Genomic DNA, 18,550 nt, shown 5'->3' on the forward strand with positions numbered 1-18,550 from the left:
GCAGGAAAGGGAAGCTGAGACATGATTAGATGATTCCGTAAATGCAAGGATAAGGAGTTTGAGCTTATTACTGTAAGCAATTGAAAAGCATTGAAGATTTCTGGGAAGGAAAATAAATTGATAAAAACTGTGTCTTAAGAAGACTCACCTGGCAGTCACATGCAGGATGAAATTATTCTAAGATATGAAAAGATGCCCTGAATGTGTAAGACGCACAGAGATAAAAAGAGGGTTTTCAAGGTCACAAATGTTTATATAAAAGCAGAAAAGAAATCTGGCTCTTTGATTTTTTTGTATCAAGGAATATATACTAACTTAAAATAATCCAAAGTACTTAAATGTTAGACCTGAAACTATGAAACTACTAGAGGAAAACATTTGGGAAATGTTACAAGACATTGATCTGGGCAAAAAGTTTCTGGGTAAGCCTCAAAAGCACAGGCAACAAAAGCAAAAATAGACAACTGGAATTATATCAAGCTAAAAGGCTTCTTAAGAGCAAAGGAAACAATTAACAAAGTGAAGAGACAACCTACAGAAAGGAAGAAACTATTTGCAAACTATCCATCCAATAAGGGATTAATAACTAGAATATATAAAGAACCCAAACAACTCAATAGCAACAAAAAAAGAAAGAAAGAAAGAAAAACTTTCAATTAAAAGATAGACAAAAGGCTGAATAGACATTTCTCAAAAGAAGACACACAGGCCAGATGTGGTGGCTCATATCTGTAATCTCAGTGCTTTGGGAGGACGAGGCAGGAGGATCCCTTGAGGCCAGGAGTTTGAGAACAGCCTGGGCAACATAGCAAGGCCCCATCTCTACAAAAAAGTTGTTTTAAATAGCCAGGCCCGGTGGCATGCACCTATACTACTCAGGAGGCTGAGACAAGAGAATTGTTTGAGCCCAAGAGTTTGAGGTTGCAGTGAGCTATAATAACACCACTGCACTCTAGCCCAGACAATAGAGCAAGACACAGTCTCAAAAAAAGAAGACATACAGAAGACCATCTGGAGTGGTCAACATGAAGGCAGCTGTAAGGTGCTTTGGTAGAGTCTCGATACATCATCAAAGACATAGTCTTTCCAAGCTGGTTTATCAGACATCTCTTTATCCTTGTTCTGTAAACATTCAGGTACCCAACAGACATTTTGCTGCTGCTACAAAGCCTGCAAGGAAAATAAACAAACAAACAAAAAGGCGCTAAAGGAAAAGCATCAGAAGAAAAAAAAAAAAAAAAGATGTAACAGAAAAGATAAATTCATACCCCACCGTGGAAGGCAAACCTGAGGATGATGTCTATTTAACATCGTCTACCCATGGCAGATATATGAGGTGGAGAAAACTGTCTACTTACTTAAACATTTTCAAGTTCTTGACTTTACTAACCCAAAGCAAGGTGTTTGTTTTGCTTTGACACTAGACATGGCACTGGGAAAGAAGAAAGAAGTGGAGCCATTTGCCAGTGTTCTTAGCCTGCCACACCCATTCTTTCCAGAAATCAATGAAGTGGCTGTATGTACAGGGAAGGCATTGGAGTTTAAAACAGCAGGAGAAAATGGAGCTGCATTTACAGGAGGAACTAATCTGATTCAGAAGATTTTGAATGATCAAATTCACATAGACTTTTATTTAGCTGCTCCAGAAATAATGCCTGAGCTTAATCCATTAAAGAAGAAACTGAAAAAAAAAGATTTCCAAAGCTTATTCAAAATTCCATTGGCTGTGACATCCCCAAAATGCTTGAATTATCTAAAAATGGGCATGAAAGTAAGGTTGATGAAGGAAAGGAGAACTTTCTCGCGACCAAGATAGCAACATTGGACATGTCAAGTGACCATATAACTGCCAGTCTGCACACAGCTATTAACGACGTAGTTTGTAGGCACAGATCGCTGAGTTTGGGTCACTTTGGGGTACATGCTTTCCTTCATAGTTCAACAAGTGAAAGTTTGTTACTAAAGATTGATCCATTGATTCATTGTTGCCTAAAGAAGTAAAAACAGAAGAAAAGTTATTTCTAAATCCGCAGTTTCAGGCGTCCACTGGGGGATCTCTGAACGTGTCCCCCTCAGATAAGACAGTACCACTGACCTTTGTTATGTCACTCCTAGGAAACTAATACAGAGGCCAACTGGTGAGAGTGGCCAGGAAGAGGGTGGATCAGAGATGACGTAGGTGAGTCTGGCTTGGGCCACTGAGTCCATGCTAGTGCCGTGATCTGTGCTAATGGACGTAGAACACGTAGGTGGAGCAGCGGGTGGGGACAAGGCACGAGTAACTAGTTCAGTGTCTGATGTGTAAGTCACGGCCCCTCGGTCCACCTATTTGGACATGTCCACTTAGCATTTAAAAGGCTAAGCTAGGGAGGGAGGTAGAAATAGCCCAGAGCTATAGATGAGTGAGTCTGAAGAGACATCAAATTCATTTAGAAAAGTGTTAATATTCAGATTGGAAAAGCTTCACCTTCATGCTCACTAAGGTGAGAGAGACTCTACATGGTGAGTGCTGCGTGGTAGGTCCCTCTCCCTCTGAACAAGGGTCCCCATCCTAGCTGACTCTGCAGGGCTGATGTGGGTCAGCTCAGGAACCCCTGCGAGGGGACAGCACCGCACCCCAGAGTATGTGGGAAGGTCCCTCGGGAAGAGAGGTGCGGCCCTGACCGAGACACTTAACCACTCAGAGCCTCAGTTTCTCACTGTGAGGCAACAGGGGGGCAATATGTAAAGGCATGTGGGACCCAAAGTAACCTCACAGTCAGTTCAAGCATTTTCATTTTACAGAGGAGAAAAATCAGACACAGAAGTTAAGTGGTGTATTCAAGGTCACAAACAATTGGGTGTCGGAGCTGGAATTGGAAAGAGCTCTTTTCATTAAAGCATTTCTAAAGTCTCTTTCAGTCTTTAAATCCTATGGTTATAAAAGCAATTTATAAATAGAATAGGGTGGTAGAAGTTTCTAAATGGCACCATCCACCAAAAGTTGCTGTTTAAAGAGAGAACTAATTGGAATTCATCAATCTCACAATGCAGAGGCCCCGCATTAATTCTGTGCGCTGGAGCAAAACCTGCATGGCAGATCATTTAAATGCAGGAGGTCAGTCAGAGAGATTGCTTCTTTAGATCTTCAAGAACATTCAAGAACACTGTCAAAATCCTTTCATTACATTCATTTTATGTTGGATTTTCAATGATGTTTCCTCCTATACAGAAATCGAGCTGGTTGAAAACTTTTCCCAACATGCCTCCTCCCGAGCTCAAAAAGGAAAACAAATGTGGTTGCAGCAGCCTCACTTGAAAGTCAACATCTAGAAATTGTGGTCAAAGCAACTGGTCCTTTTCCCAGATGATGTGTTTACTGAAAATGAGCTTCTCTGAGGCCACATGGAGGCAGGCTCCAGGGTCTGAGCTGGACTTTGAGTGTGTCTGACAAATGAAGGGAGGGGACTAGAAGAGTGTTCCTTGCCAGCTGCCACATCCAGGTGTCATCGCAGACCAAGCCTGGCTGCTGCTGGAAGCTGGCCCCTCCCAGGGAGGGCAGGCGAGAAGAAAGCAGCATTCTCCCTATCTGCCTGCCTCCACCTCCTAACTTCTTCTTTTCTCTGTCTTGGACCATCCAAATTTCCCCTGAGCCTCCTTTCCCTTTGCTTTGGCTTCATTCTTATTCTTCCCTCTCTGCTCCTCTTTCTATCTTTTTCCTATTTTGCTCTTTACCATGTCTCTAATACTTTACCATGTTTCTAACACTTAACCCCAACTCTGGTCTGTCTACTCCTGGAGAAATGGAAATGAAGTCACATTCAATCAATATACATCAATAATTTCAATGCCTTAAGGAGACTAATCCTATGGTAATGAATGTGGTCTGCCCTCTCCTAAAAAGCTCCAAATGGTCATGGGCTGGCCACCATGGATCAGAGCCACCAGCCCAAGGGTGACCCACCAAGCTCCATAAAGGCAGTGCCATCGTGGTTCCCTGGTTCCCTGAATGGCCAAACATCAAAATCATCAAAATTTAATGATACCAATTTCTAGCTCCATTCCCAGCTGAGATGGAAAATCGAGCATGTGTAAGAAGCACTCCTAAACATAGAATAGGTGGAAATGCTGGATAAAAAATATGTGTGTGAATATACTTAATGCACTAAATTGTACACTGAAAAATGGTTGAGATGGTAAATGTTACATATATTTTACATATAGTTTATATAAAACTAAACAGGGCAACCAAAGTCAATCAGTGTCAAGACAGGGAGAATGGGAGGTCATTGTCATTGGAAAAAGGGGCCACCTGATTTTGTGTGTGTGTGTGTGTGTGTGTGTGTGTGTAGACAGATAAAATTTATACAGCGTAGCCAAATTCAAAAGAAAGAAATAAAATTTTGAGAATATGACCTTCAAGGACACAGCAGTGAAAAGATATTAAACTGAGGTAGCCCTCAGGTGTGTGAGGAACAGATATGTACCTCAGAACAGAAGCTCTAGAATTGAAGCCCCTAACTCAGTCCTGCTGAGGAGGTGCTGGAATTGAGCTCCCTGCATAAAGCCGGGAGTGAAAAAGCCAAGTGCCCTCTCTGAAGAATGACAAGAAAACTCTACCAAAAGTTATAAAGCTGCTAGAATTTCTTCCTATAACCCCAGGGGCTGATCAAACCATAATTCTAGACTCTGAAGATTTTAATCTAGTCAGAAATCAGAAACAGGAGAATCTTTGCAATGAAATCTGATTCAATCCTGTACCTTGCATCTCATGTTAGCAAATGAGCAGTTAGCACAGAAATAGACCCTTGGTTTCTAAAGCTGAAACTTTGGAATTTCGCCTGGAACCAATCATTATTTTATTTGCTCAAACCCTGTATCAGACATAGGTCATATGTATCCAACAGGCACCCCTTATTGGCTTTTTATGGATGTTAATTAACAGCTCCATTGTTGGCAGGCCATTTGGAGACACTCGGCTAGAAATGCCAGCTGCTTCGCTGAAGTTACAGATATGTCTGAGCCTTCCACCGAGGGCTGTAAAGTCTTAATGGAGTGGCAGCACCATAGGGCAATTCAGGCCAATTTAGATTTTGTAACATGTACATGAACCACTGTTTCCTGTCCTGATCTGATTTTTGTTCAAACAGTTTCCATCTGCCTAGAATAGCCACCCCTAGAATACTAACCTAAGAAAGTGGTTATTATTTGCCACTTCTCATCCAGGCCACTAAAATACAGATTTACAAAGGGCGTTTCCATCCCTGAGACAGCAACGCCTTCCATTCGTATAGAATGCTTAAAGTTTACCAAATGTTTTCACTGGATAACCCGGTTTTCTATGAGGCAGGTAATGGGGCTGGATTTACTCCCCTTGAATGAGAAAAACAGGTCCAGGGAGACTCTGGGACTTACCCAAAGACACAAAGCAGAGCTGGGGCCCACAGGTTTGCAGCCAGCTGTACCAGGAGCCCAGGTGCCCTCTGCTTCCAATGTCCCTGACTTCCCATTCTCCCTGTCTTGATGCCGATTGTCTCTGGCTGCCATGTACTCTTTATTTTTAATGTTGTAAAATACAGCACAAGCCATCTTAAGTGTACAGTTCAGTGGCATCAAGTACATTCATGTTGTTGGGCAACCATCACCACCATCCCTCTACAGAGGAATAGAAACCTCAGGGATCATCCCTCAGCACAAACACCAAATTCACAACTATCCACGCAAACAAGGAAATACCTTCAAAAGAACCAAAAATCAGTTGAGCAATCACACTACTTGGTTTTAGCTTTATATCAAGGAAAGAGGCACTGGAGAGGGCAGAAAAGGCAGCTTACGTTCCCTACACCACCCCTGCCCCATTGCGGGCCCCTCCTGTCCCCCCCCCCCCCCCCCCCCCCCCGAGAGAATCTGTGTGCCTGGGGGAGGGAAAGTGAAGTGACTGCAGGACTTTGCATTGAAACCCAGCATCACCCTGGCACAGGGGAACACAGCACAGGGCAGAAATCTGCCAGTGCCCATGGAGGGAGCATTTAGACCAGCCTGGCCAGAGGGAGTTACCACTAGCCCCACCACCAGCTGAGAAAAAGCAGCCTGGGGCCTGGACTAAGTTCATAAGGCTGTCAGGTCACAAAGGCTACAGTCCTTAGGCAATTCCTGCGGCTGTGCTGGCTCAGAGTCAGTAGACTTGGGGTGCACATGACCCAGTGAGACAACAGTGGTGGTGGCCAAGCCAGTATCTGTGTCACAACCCCCCTACCCCACTCCAGGCAGTGCAGCTCAGGGAGTTTTCTTCCACTTGAGGAAAGGAAAGGGGGGAGCTCAGAGGACTTTGTTTTGCAACTTGGGTAGCAGCTCAGCCACAGTAAAATAAAGTACCAAGCAGACTCCTGAAGCCCCTGAGTCCTGGCCTTAGTTCCTGGACAGCATTTCTGGACCCACCCTGGGCCAGAAGGAAACGTGCTGCCCTGAAGGGAAGAACCCAGTCGTGGCAGGATTTGCCACCTGTCGACTGAAGAGCCCTTGGGCTTTGAATAAACATTAGAAGTAGCCAGGCAACAGTCACTATAGGCTTTGGGTGAGCTTGGCTGGCTTCAGGTGTGACCTGGTACTGGTGGCCACAAAGGAAAGCCCATGTCACTCCTCTCCCAATTCCATCAGCCCAGCACAGAAAATGAGGGAAAAGAGTGAGAGACTTTGCCTGATAATCCAAGGAATTCTCTCATATCTTACCCAAGTCCACCAGGATGGTACCACCGGGAGTCTGTAAGAGTCACAGCATTACTGGGCTTGGAGCATCCCCAGTACTGATACAGCTGTAGTTACCAAAGACTTAGATCACAACACTCAATTCCCTTTGATTATCTGGAAAACTTTCTCAAGAAGGACGGGTTCAAACAAGTCCAGACTGCAAAGATTAAAATAAATACCTAACTTTTCAATGTCCAGACATGGATGAACACCCACAGCATCAAGAACACCCAGGAAGACATGACCTCACCAAACGAACTAAATAAGGTACCAATGACCAATGCTGCAGTGATGGAGATATGACAAAGGATTCAAAAAAAAATAGCTGTCCTAAAGAAGCTCAATGAACTTCAAGACAACACAGAGAAGGAATTCAGAAGCCTATCAGAAAAATTTAACAAAGAGATTAAAATAATAAAACAAAATCAAGCAGAAATTCTGAGCCTTAAGAAAGAATCAGTGAGACTGAAGACAGGCTCCTTGAAAATACACAGTCAGAAGAGAAAAAAGAATAAATAAGAATGAAGCATGGCTACAAGATCTAGGAAATAGCCTCAAAAGAGCAAATATAAGAGTTATTGGCCTTAAAAAAGGAGGTAGAGAGACAGATTGGGGTAGAAGTTTTATTCAAAGAAATAATAACAGAGAACTTTCCAAAACTAGAGAAAGATCAATATTCAGGCACAAGAATGTCATAGAACACCAAGTTGATTTAACCCAATCAAAGTTATCTCAAGGCATTTAATAAGCAAGCTCCTAAATGTCACTGATAAAGAAAAGGTCCTAAGGGAAGCAAGAAAAAAGAAAAAAAATAACATATAATAGGGCTCCAATACGTCTGGCAGCAGACTTCTCAGTGGAAACCTTACAGGCCAGGACAGAGTGGCATGACATATTCAAAGTGCTGAAGGAAAAAGACTTTAACCCTAGAATATTATATCCTGCAAAAACATCCTTCAAACATGATGGAGAAATAAAGACTTTCCCAGACAAACAAAAGTTAAGGGATTTCATCAACACCAGACCTGTCCTACAAGAAATGCTAAAAGGAGTTCTTCAATCTGAAAGAAAAGGACATTAGTGAACAATAAGAAATCATCTGAAGGTATGCTACTCACTGGCAACAGTAAGGACACAAATACAGAATACTCTGTTGCTGTCATTGTGGTGTATAAACCACTCATCTCTTGAGTAGGAAGACCAAAAGACAAACCTATCAAATATAACAACTTGTTGAGAAATAGATAGTATAAAAATATCTGGATGAAAACAACAAAAAGTTAAAAAGTGAAGGGGGATGGAGTTAAAGCGTAGAATTTCTGTTAGATTTCTCTTTGCTTGTCTGTTTGTAGGCAGAGTTGTCACATGTTTAATATAATTGGTTATAATATGTTTTTTGCAAGCCTCATGGTAACCTCAAATCAAAAAACCAACAACAGATACACAAAAAATAAAAAGCAAGAAATTAAAACACATAACCAGAAAAATCACTTTTAACAAAAGAAGACAGGAAGGAAGGAAGGAAGGGAGGGAGGGAGGGAGGGAGGGAACACCACGAAACAACCAGAAATCAAATATCATGGCAGTAATAAGTCCGTACCTATTGATAATAACATTGAATGTGAATGGACTGAACTCTCCCATCGAAAGACATAGAGTGGCTGAATGGATGAAAAGAAACAAAAGCCTAATTATATGTTGTCTTCAAGAAACATACTTCCCCTATAAAGACACTCATAAACTGAAAATAAAGGGATGGAAAAAGATATTCCATGAAAATGGAAATCAAAAAAGAGCAGGAGTAGCCATACTTCTATCAGATAAAATAGATTTCAAGACAAAAATTGTAAAAAGAGACAAAGAAAGTCATTATATAAGGATAAAGGGGTGAATTCAGCAAGAGAATATAATAATTCTAAATATATATGCACCCAACACTGAAGCACCCAAATATATAAAATCTTCCATCTCTAGAACTTTTCCCTCGTCCCAAACTGAGACTCTGTTCCCATTAAACAATAACTCCCCACTCCCCACCTCAGCTCTGGTAGCCACCATTCCACTTTCCATCCCTATGAATTTGACTTACTCTGGGAAGTGCCTATAAGTGAAATCAGACAGTATTTGTCTTGTGTCTGGCTTTTTTCACTTTAGCATAATGTTTTCAAGGCACATCCATGTTGTAGTGTGAGTCAGAATTTCAATCCTTCTTAAGGCTGAATAATATGCACCACATGTCTAGACTACATTTGTTTGTCCCTTCGTTTATTATGATGCTCTGCATTCTTGCCTCCCTCCTTGAGAAATGGCACTTCGGCTTTCTTGTAGGGAAGTATTTCTTCCCATTGGATAAAGTCTGGTGAAAGTATTAATTAAGGTTCTCTGGGCAGGAAACAACCTAAGCAGCTGCTCTCTCCAAGAACTTGAAACTCAAGCAACATGATAAATAGAGTAAAAATGGAAAAGTCTTTAAAAAAAATACACACACAGCTATACCCCAGGAAGACTGAGTGGTCGTTTTTGCCAGTTCTCATTCCTTCCCAAGCCTGTTTTTCCAACCTTCCCTTTGATTATACAATTTACACCTCAGCCAATATTAGGTTTGGCTGCTGGAAACCAAAAAACTCTAACGTTCATCACAACTAAATAGGGGGTACCCTACTTCCACAGCCTCCATCCTAGCTACAGGCATGATTTAGTTCCCCCTTAGAAGAATAAATTCAATATTCATTTTTGTATTATTTACCTACATAGATTTGTAGGGACAGGATGCAGAGTGTATCAGGGAGGGAAAGGGAAAAATAGGACTGTGATGCCATCTATTTGCCCTACGGATGAACTTGAATTTCTTTTAAGAACCTATTTATATTCATTCTTGTTTATTTTTATGTCAAATCTTGGCCAAAAATATAAGGACTTAGTTATCAGTATCTGTAGGCTTTATAACTCTCTCCAATCTGGTCTCCACAAATATCTTGGGAGCCTTTGAAATATGTTTCTAGGATGGCCTAGATGTCCATAAGTGTTCTACAATACCAAATATTGACAGTCATGTTCCTGTTTTCTCCTACAAAAAAATGTTCTATTTCTCTGAAAATATTCATTCAGTCAGCAAATAATGACTGAACATCTAAAATACACCAGGCACTGGGCTAGGTTCCAGGGACCCAGCAACAAACAAGATAGACATATCCTATGTTCTCGTGAAGTGTGCCTTCCAGGGGGAGAGACCAATGGGTATTAGATCATTGGGCAACAATATGTAAAATTCTAACTCAGCTAACTGAGAAACTTTGAAGGAGGATGTCACCTGGTCAGGGATGCAGAAAAGGCTTCCCCAGGAAAGGGTGATTACAATGAGTTTTATAATAAAGTCTAAGTAGGCATTACCTATGTGGAATAGTGGGGGGCTAGGCAGGAAGGAAGGGTCTTCGTAGAAGAACAGACAGCATAGGCAAAACTTCTATGGTTGAAGATGGCCTGCCATCTCTCTCTCATGAAATTTCCATGGAAAAACTTCCATTCTTAGTTTACCTAATAGTTTTCAGAAGGATGTTCTTTCTGAAATTGCTTTAATATACCATATCTAATGTTGAACTAATAACAGTGCTGTTAGATCAAGAATTACCAGGTTTGGGCAAGGTCCCAGCTCCTGTAGCCCATTTCTCATCCTGCCTCCTTACCTTCCTCTGCACACCCCTATCCACTTGATCTTCACCTGCAGGCTCTGCCCAGCTGCACCTCCCGGGCTGAGACAGGAGGGATTAAAGGACTCCAAGTTCAAGTCAGTATGGTGGCTAGTTTATCCCGACCTGGTGGTGCCTCAGTTGTGATAATCAGGTCACTAACACTATCTTCCCTGCACACCTAGTGACAGCTCCCTGTCTGGGTAACCTTCCCGGTGCTCCCACCGCCGTCTAGCACTGGGGCTCTGCCTTGCTTTTCCTATCTCCTTGCTGGGAATCAGAGCCCTGCCCCTGACTTCCAGCAGAGCCCTCCTGTCCACAACCAGGTCTCCTAAGGCCCCACTCCGCTTGCCAGAATTTGAGGCCCTCTCCTGCTCTGTATTTCCCATTGTAATGTGCTGCCTCCACTAGGGCAGGAAGTGCCCTTCTGTTTGCAGAGACCACCCCTCGTGGTTATTGCCAGTCATGCTCTCACTTCCTATCACAGCTCTGCTGCATGCCTGGCCCTTCAGCACCTGCCTCAGTCCTTTGGGAACACCCAGTGCAAGGTCCTGGCTCTTACTAGTCGTCTACAACTAACCAGGCCATAGGCCAGTCATAGCAGACCTTGGTCTGGAATCCAGCAGAGACACCTCTCCTGACGGCCGGTCCAGGCTCTTTCAAATTCCATCCAAGTCCTATAGCTGGTAAACAAAACTAGCTCTGTGAACTGGGATTTGTGAGCTCAGATTTGGCTGTGAAAAATAGTTCATGATTAGTGAGGGATTTTATTTTCATTACTTGAGGAGCACTGTCGTCCTCGGTGTGATATTTCTTTGGCTGCTCAAAAGACATTCTGCAGTGCAGTCATCTTCCGCCTGATGAAACTCACACTGTCTACAGATTGAGAGATACCACAAGCAGTTAACTGAGTGGCCGGGAGCCACGATGATTAGGTCAGGACACACAGATGGATCTGACCAGATCTCACCCACTTCCTCTCCCTGCAGTAGCCCACGGTTCCCGTGGGGACAAATATTGAGCAGGACTGTGTAGAGAAACACCGGGCTGAAAAGGAGCCTGTCCCTGCCCAGCCACCTCAGCAATCACTGGACCAAGGAGGGCATCGCAGTGTGAGTCACATGCTAGGTCAGTGGGAACAACCACCACCCCAGCTGCACTTTTCTTTTTCTCTGTTTCTGATCTTTGACCCAATGTGCAAAGAAGATAAGATGGGTGTCTCCTAATATGTCCCCGTTCCCTGCCACCCAACCAGAACAAAACCACTCAGCCATTTCCTTGTAAACTGCACAGGTTGCACAAAGGCCAAACTGGGAAAATGTGCCAGGGAACATTAGTTATCATGTCACCTCACATGATGTCTCAGAATCTGTAACCTAACACACAGCCCCATAATCTTAACACTTCCTCTTATTTAGCAATGCTCCGTGACACAAATGTGCGGACAGATTGCCAGGGAGCCCATGATATGGGCTCTGAGTACAGGCTGTTCCGATGGTATCTAAGAAATACCTACAGGTGGGAGAGATGGAAGAGGGTGGAGAATATTTGATGATGCAGATATTTTAAAAATCCAGAGATCAGCACAGTAATAAAATTACTATGTAAAACCTACCAAAAATAAAAAAATGAAGAGATGGGGAAGGAGGAAAAAGAAATGGAAGAGGAGGAGGAAAGAGAATGCAAAAAGAGAGAAAGCAAACAGGCCTCCCACATCCCCGACCCAGGTTAGGTGCCCACACAAGCATAACACACACGTAACACACGGCCATTACTGAGTGCCCTCCACATCGTTCCATAGAGAATTCAATGTTCTTAAAATGACCAAACCCTGCCTCTTCAACTTTGGTAAGCAAATTTCCTCCACCTAGAAGCCCAAACTCCTTCTTTCTCTTATCACTTCTCCACAATTTATTGCCCTTTGTTAAGATGGTATAAAGTCCCCCCACCAAGTGTAACCATTTCTTTAGGTCTTCTTTTCTATGAAGACCTCTGTGCATATAGAAATTAAAATATTAATATCAAATTAAAATTGTATGCCTTTATTTCTATTAATCTGTTTTTTGTCAGTCTACTTTGCAGGCCCCAGATGCAGAACCTAAGGGGGTATAAGAAAATTCTTTTCCCTCCCTTACAAGATATCTATCTGTTCTATCCATTAAAGGAACAAAAAACCTATTCAGAAGTCATGATAAGACAGGCAAACTGAAATTTGACTTGACTTGGAAAAATAGAAGGGGTATAAGTATATAAGCAAAAGGAACCCATTTTTCCATCTTTTTTTGGATGGATATTTTTGTCAACATAAAATCACCTTTCCATCTTTATGGGCTTTATGTATTACTTGATTCTGCAAATAATATTTACATACTCTTAATATTACAAATGTCTCTTGTTGGTTTTTGGTTTTTAAAGGCAGGCTGTAGACAAAGGACAGAAAGCTAACTTAAAATTACAGTACAGAGTGCAAAGGTTATGAGTCTAGATAACGAAAGTAATCAGCTGACGAGGTGGGAGGGGGAAAGGGTGGAGCCGCGGCTGGTGGCTGTGATCTCCTTTCCTCATCTGACAGAACAGGGAGTAGACTGACAATGTCAGAAGCTGATAAACCGAGAAACAGGAATTTATGCTTATTATTTAAAGTTATTCATTGAACTGTTAAATATCTTACAATATCAATGAAACTAATAAAAATCGAAAGGTAAAATGCAGGTAGAATGAGGTAGGATACCTGCACTAAATTTCATACCTTTCATTTGATATACTGTATATTACATGAAGTTAATTAAGGCCAGAAATACAGGTTAGTTCTATGATACAGAAGATCTAAAACCAGAGCTATTTTAAATGGTCAGTTCTTCTGGGAAGAAGAACTAAGGATTGGAGAGGGGGGATTATTAGCTTAACAGAGAGAGAGAAACACTTTTACTTTCATTCATACCATTAGGTACTCTTTCAGTTATTTTCATTTTTTTTTAACATGTTGGGATCAACCCTTTATAAATAGTAATGTATGTATTTACAAACTCCTCGCGATGCTCTTTCACAGGAGTAGGAACAGGAAGGGTAGTCCAGGTCTCTAGCCCTCTCACCCCAGCTGCTTGAAGAGGTCTGAGATCACTTGGTGTCTTGGGAGACCCAGGGCCATGGGAGAGAACACCTTCCTCCAGAGACAACCTGGGACGCCTGACTCACATGCAGTCAAAGGAGGACGATGTCCTCTATGTCCCAGCTGCCAGGCTGTTCAGCAGAAGGATCTGGAGAGGCAGACCCGGTGAGAACGTGCTCCCACTGTGCCTGTTCTTTTCCTCCTGCCTGGCACAGGGAGGGTGAGAGGCTGTTTCGGGATAATTCACCTGCCCTCTGGCCATCCATAGATTCCCCCTAAGCCTGAGCTCAGACTTTTAAAAGAAAATTCCAATGCCCTTGGTCCTTCTTTGCTTTGGATCTGCTTGTCACCTGGGAATTTCCACTGCCCTTTACTTGGGGGTGACTGCCACTAACTGTGACCCCATCAGTAAGGTAGACTGGCCCCTGTGACGTTCCAGGCTTTGCCGATGAGGGTTTCAGGGTGCAGTTTTAGGAAGGCATTTTGTTCGTGGGTCTCTAAAGCGAGCTATCTGGAATGCATCTAACAGTCCTGAGCGTTTGCGTTGTCAGTTTCCGCTGCCAACTCATCAGTGCCCCGTCAGTGCTGACTCACCCCAGGGCCTGCGCAAACCATCGTCGTCACGACTCTGCAGCTTCTGCCAACCCTATGATAGGCAGCTCTTCTGGGAAGCATCATGTTTCCGATTGCAGCTGGCCATTCATCAAGCATTGGAAATTCGCCTGATCTCGCCTATTGGCCTAGCAGATGCCATTGCCACGCATCTGATTGCGGCTTTCCCATCCCGCGCCTCACCACAGTCCTCCCCCACGTTCCTCAGTCCTGTCTTACCCTTGGAGCTATTGTAACATTCCAACCCCATCTCATAACTGCAATCCATTCCAATGTGACTCAACGATTTCCAACAGAGCATTGAAAAGTACTCCTTGGAATATTAAGGACCAGTGGAGTCACTGAGTCATAACCAGGTTGATTGCCAGAGATCTTGAGATCACCCTGGGTAGCTCTCTCCCCACTCCCAAGGGGACAGCTGAGGCACAGAGAGGTGCACTGGCTTGCCAAAGATCTTACAGCAAACAGAAAAATGTTAACACAGGGGAAATTCCAGTTCCCCCTAAGTGGAACTAGAATACAAATGTACAGAACATACAGAAATATGCAAGCATCACAGAGATAGAGGTATTCTGAGGACAATGAAAAATAATTGCACATTCCGATAAGTATTTTGGAGTTCCTACCCACGTACGGTAAGCAGCTGGCTTCTATATGTTCTTAATTACAGCTGCTGGAATTGAGTTTATATGTGAAACAAGAAGCACTTTATTTTAATGTTTCAAGCTCAGACACAGTGAATGGCAGCAGAGAGCAGAAACCCCCTCGCCGAGGACTGAAGGTCAGCGGGCGCTATCAGGGGCGGCTGGGCTGCCCGGTGAGGAGTGGTTTCTGATTCCGTGTAATTTACGTGACAGCCCAAGAGCTGCAGGCTCTGCGGCTCCAGGTGCCCATTGCCTGTGGGAACAGGTTCCTGCGCGGGGCATGAAATGCTCTCCTGCAGCATCTCATTAAGGTGCCCGGATAGCAGATCACAAGGACGGCCACTGCAAAATAAACTGCAGGCGCTCAGGAATTTCTCAGAGGAGAAATCTGATTTTCATGCAACAGCCTTGAGAAATCAAAGCCTGTGAGGATCATCAAGATAGGTAAAAATTTGAAGATCAGCATATTTCTCTCTTCAGGGGGATTTTTGTACAATTTCTCTGATGTTTAAAGTTTAGCAAAATGCATACTTCTGAAGTCCTCTTTGCATTGATTTTAGGTATCTTCAGGGGAATGCACTCTCCCACTTACTAGTAATAGCTGGCCAGGAAGCAGTTCTGAGGGGTTATTTATAGTAACTCTTGTGGCCACTGGCTGGGATTCAGGATGAGTTAGTGGTCTGCATCTAGGCTGAGCTCATTCATCAGGATGGAAGTGATACTGTCCCCATGGAAGCGATACTAAAGCGCTTACTGAAGCACTTACTCTTAGCTGAGCGGATTGAACTCTCCTCCCCTCTGGCCCCTTCCTCTGATATCCTAAATAAAGGGAGAAAGTTCACATCTCCTGGACAGTGTTTGCAGAAAATGTACGCACCCTTTCCTCAGGATGCATTTAGTACATCCTAATCTTGAGAAAGACTGACTCCCTGAACTTAAAGGTTAGAGATAATTAGACAAGAAAATCCCCTCTCTGGACTTCTTGTAACTGTCAAAAGTGATGAGTAGTGGAAAAATTGCTTCAGGTCAGACTTCTCACTCTCCCTGAACCTTTGCACTGTATTGTGCATAGAAAGAATTTAACATCCCGGTGACATGATAAGGTGAATGTTGCTATTTCTGCCTTTTGACTGTTCGTTATGATTTGCTATCATAAGCCTGTTAGATATCTGCAGAAACCTAAATAAATGCAATAATTACTCGGGAATGTCCAACACACTCACCCTCTCACCTCCCCTTTGCTGCAGAAAACACATCCTTTTGTCTTGACAAACACATTTTGGAAAAATGATTTAACCCTTGGCAGCAATAGATAGTTTTTTATATCCTATTTTGATTATCTTAGAGGTTAACCATAGAGAAAGCCACATTTGATTTCCATACTCTGAAGAATCTTAAAATGCCCCAGTCCGTTTTTTTCATTTCTTTTTCTAAATTATTTTTACATTTTGAAACATATATAAGCAAGCATTATCTCTATGCTTACATGCAGTGCTCTGAAAATGAGTTCCAACACTCTTCCATTCTCCAGACAGTGCAAGCTCCTTCAGGGTGGGGATGTTTTTCATGTTAGATGCATGACAGGATTTCTTTTTTCCCTACAGATGCAAGATCAGTTACTTCGATAGAGAAGAAAATACAGTGTAGTGAAGAACTTAAGAGGTAGAGTACTGATAAACCACTCTAATAAGAAAAAAAGTTGAATTGGGAGGATAGACTAACATTTTGTAGGAATTTTAAAGCCGGAATTTACTGATTCAGGTGTTTGAATTAAAATTATTAAAATCAATGAATTCTTCTCTTATAAAATGAAGCCCCCTAGCAGGATGATCTGACCACATAACAAGGAGATAACAGCATGGGCCAGTGTTTGGTCATGTCAGCCACAACTTCTAATTTTAGCTCCTAAAAACCCTGAAGCAATTTTTTTCTCCTCTTCTTCTTTATTCCTACTGGTTCTATAATCATGGAAAATGTAAAGTTTTGAGTTTGATCCATACCTGACAACCAGGAAGTAGATGAACATGTTTTTCATCTTATTTCTGTAAGAGAGGAAAAACCTTACCTGCTTCTGTTCTGTATCTGGGCCTTGTGAATTAAACTGGGAAAGGACAGATTGACAGGAGGAAAGGCATACAAATTTTATTTTAAATTTTACCTGCATGGGGGCTCCATAGAAAAGAAGTGAAAAATCCAAAGAAGGAGTAGTCTTGGGGTCTTAAATACCATTTTAACAAAAGGTGATAAATTGTTAAGAAATGACTCACAAAAGAGAAGGAGTTTGGGCTCCTAGGAGGCAGTAAATTGTGGGAAGGTAAATATATGAGGGGAACATAAGGATTATTTAGTAAGGTTCATTTATGCAGACTCATCTCAGTGCCTTCTCCATCCATGGTGATAAAGGTTGCTTCTTTCCATCTTCATACCAGAGAGAACACCTTCACAAGGGAAATTTATGCCCTACCTGCAGGCAAATAAAGAACTTGTCCTGCATCCGCTTTTTCTTAACTATCTTCAGCTCAAAATAATCAATATGCCAAAGTAGCATATTTTGGGATAGCATATTCTGATCCCCTTTAAGTTTTTCTAGGCTTTTATTTATTTTTTTTTTTTTTGAGACAGTCTCACTCTGTTGCCCAGGCTAGAGTACCATGGCATTAGCCCAGCTTGCAGCAACCTCAAACTCCTAGGCTCAAGTAATCCTCCTGCCTCAGCCTCCTGAGTAGCTCGAACTATAGGCGTGAGCCACCACACCCACCTAATTTTTTCTATTTTTAGTTGGCCAGCTAATTTTTTTCTATTTTTAGTAGAGATAGGGTCTTGCTCTTGCTCAGGCTGGTCTCAAACCCCTGACGAAGTGATCCTGCCTCCTCCACCTCCCAGAGTGCTAGGATTACGGGCGTAAGCCACTGTGCCTGGCCCCCTTTAATCGTTTTTATATATCTAAGATCCTCCAGATTATTAAACATATTTTTTAAATCCATGTTCTTCTTAAAGATGTTCTTCAATTGCCACCTCCTGTCTTCTGTGTTCTAACTTGGGCCAATTGTTTTCTAGGCCTTTTTTGCAGCTAACAACTTAAAATGTCTTTTTATTTCATTCCTCAGGCAGTTCTTCTGTTTGTTATATCCATGTTTCCTTTTGCTGCATAACATTACCAAGTCATACCAAGAAGGATAAATAGAGAGAAACTTTCTGAGTCATTAAATGTCTTATTTTGCCTTCATTCATGAATAACAGTTTGGCTGCCTATAGAATTTAGGTTCAAAATAATTTTCCTGGAAAACTTGGAAGTCTTGCTTCTCTGTTTTCTAGCATCAATATTATGAATAAAAACTGTGATGACAATCTGATGCTTTTTTTTTTTGTAGGTATCCTGTTAATTCACTCTGCAAGCTTTATAGTAGAAATTTTAAAATTTCAACAGAATATTTCTTAACACATGGTGAGTATTTCCCATCTAAAAAGAGTTTTTCTAGTTCATGAAAATTTTCTTTTACTCTTTATTTGATTTTTTTCCCTTTTTTGACTTTGTTCTCATATTTTGAATGAGTTACATATTAATAGCTTTCTAGGTCTATCCTATATCTCAATGTCTTTCTTATATTTTTCCCTTTCTGTCATTCTCTACATCTGTTTTTTTAACTTTATCATCCAGATTACTAATTTAGTTTTCAGCCATAGCAATGTTTCAGTTCTATTAATTTTTACAAAAATTTATTTAAAGAATTGATGTTTACTTCCTCAAAACTTCATTTATGTTCTCTGACTGT

The 18,550-nt window shown here is 42.0% G+C and overlaps 1 pseudogene; it reads left to right on the forward strand.

Moving 5' to 3' along the window:
- The first annotated feature begins 1,025 nt into the window (after positions 1-1,025).
- LOC138395994 (large ribosomal subunit protein uL1m pseudogene) lies at positions 1,026-2,001 on the forward strand (annotated as a pseudogene).
- The last annotated feature ends 16,549 nt before the right edge of the window (positions 2,002-18,550 follow it).

This window comes from Eulemur rufifrons, chromosome 15, assembly GCF_041146395.1.
Source record: "Eulemur rufifrons isolate Redbay chromosome 15, OSU_ERuf_1, whole genome shotgun sequence".
Taxonomy (NCBI): Eukaryota; Metazoa; Chordata; class Mammalia; order Primates; family Lemuridae; genus Eulemur; species Eulemur rufifrons.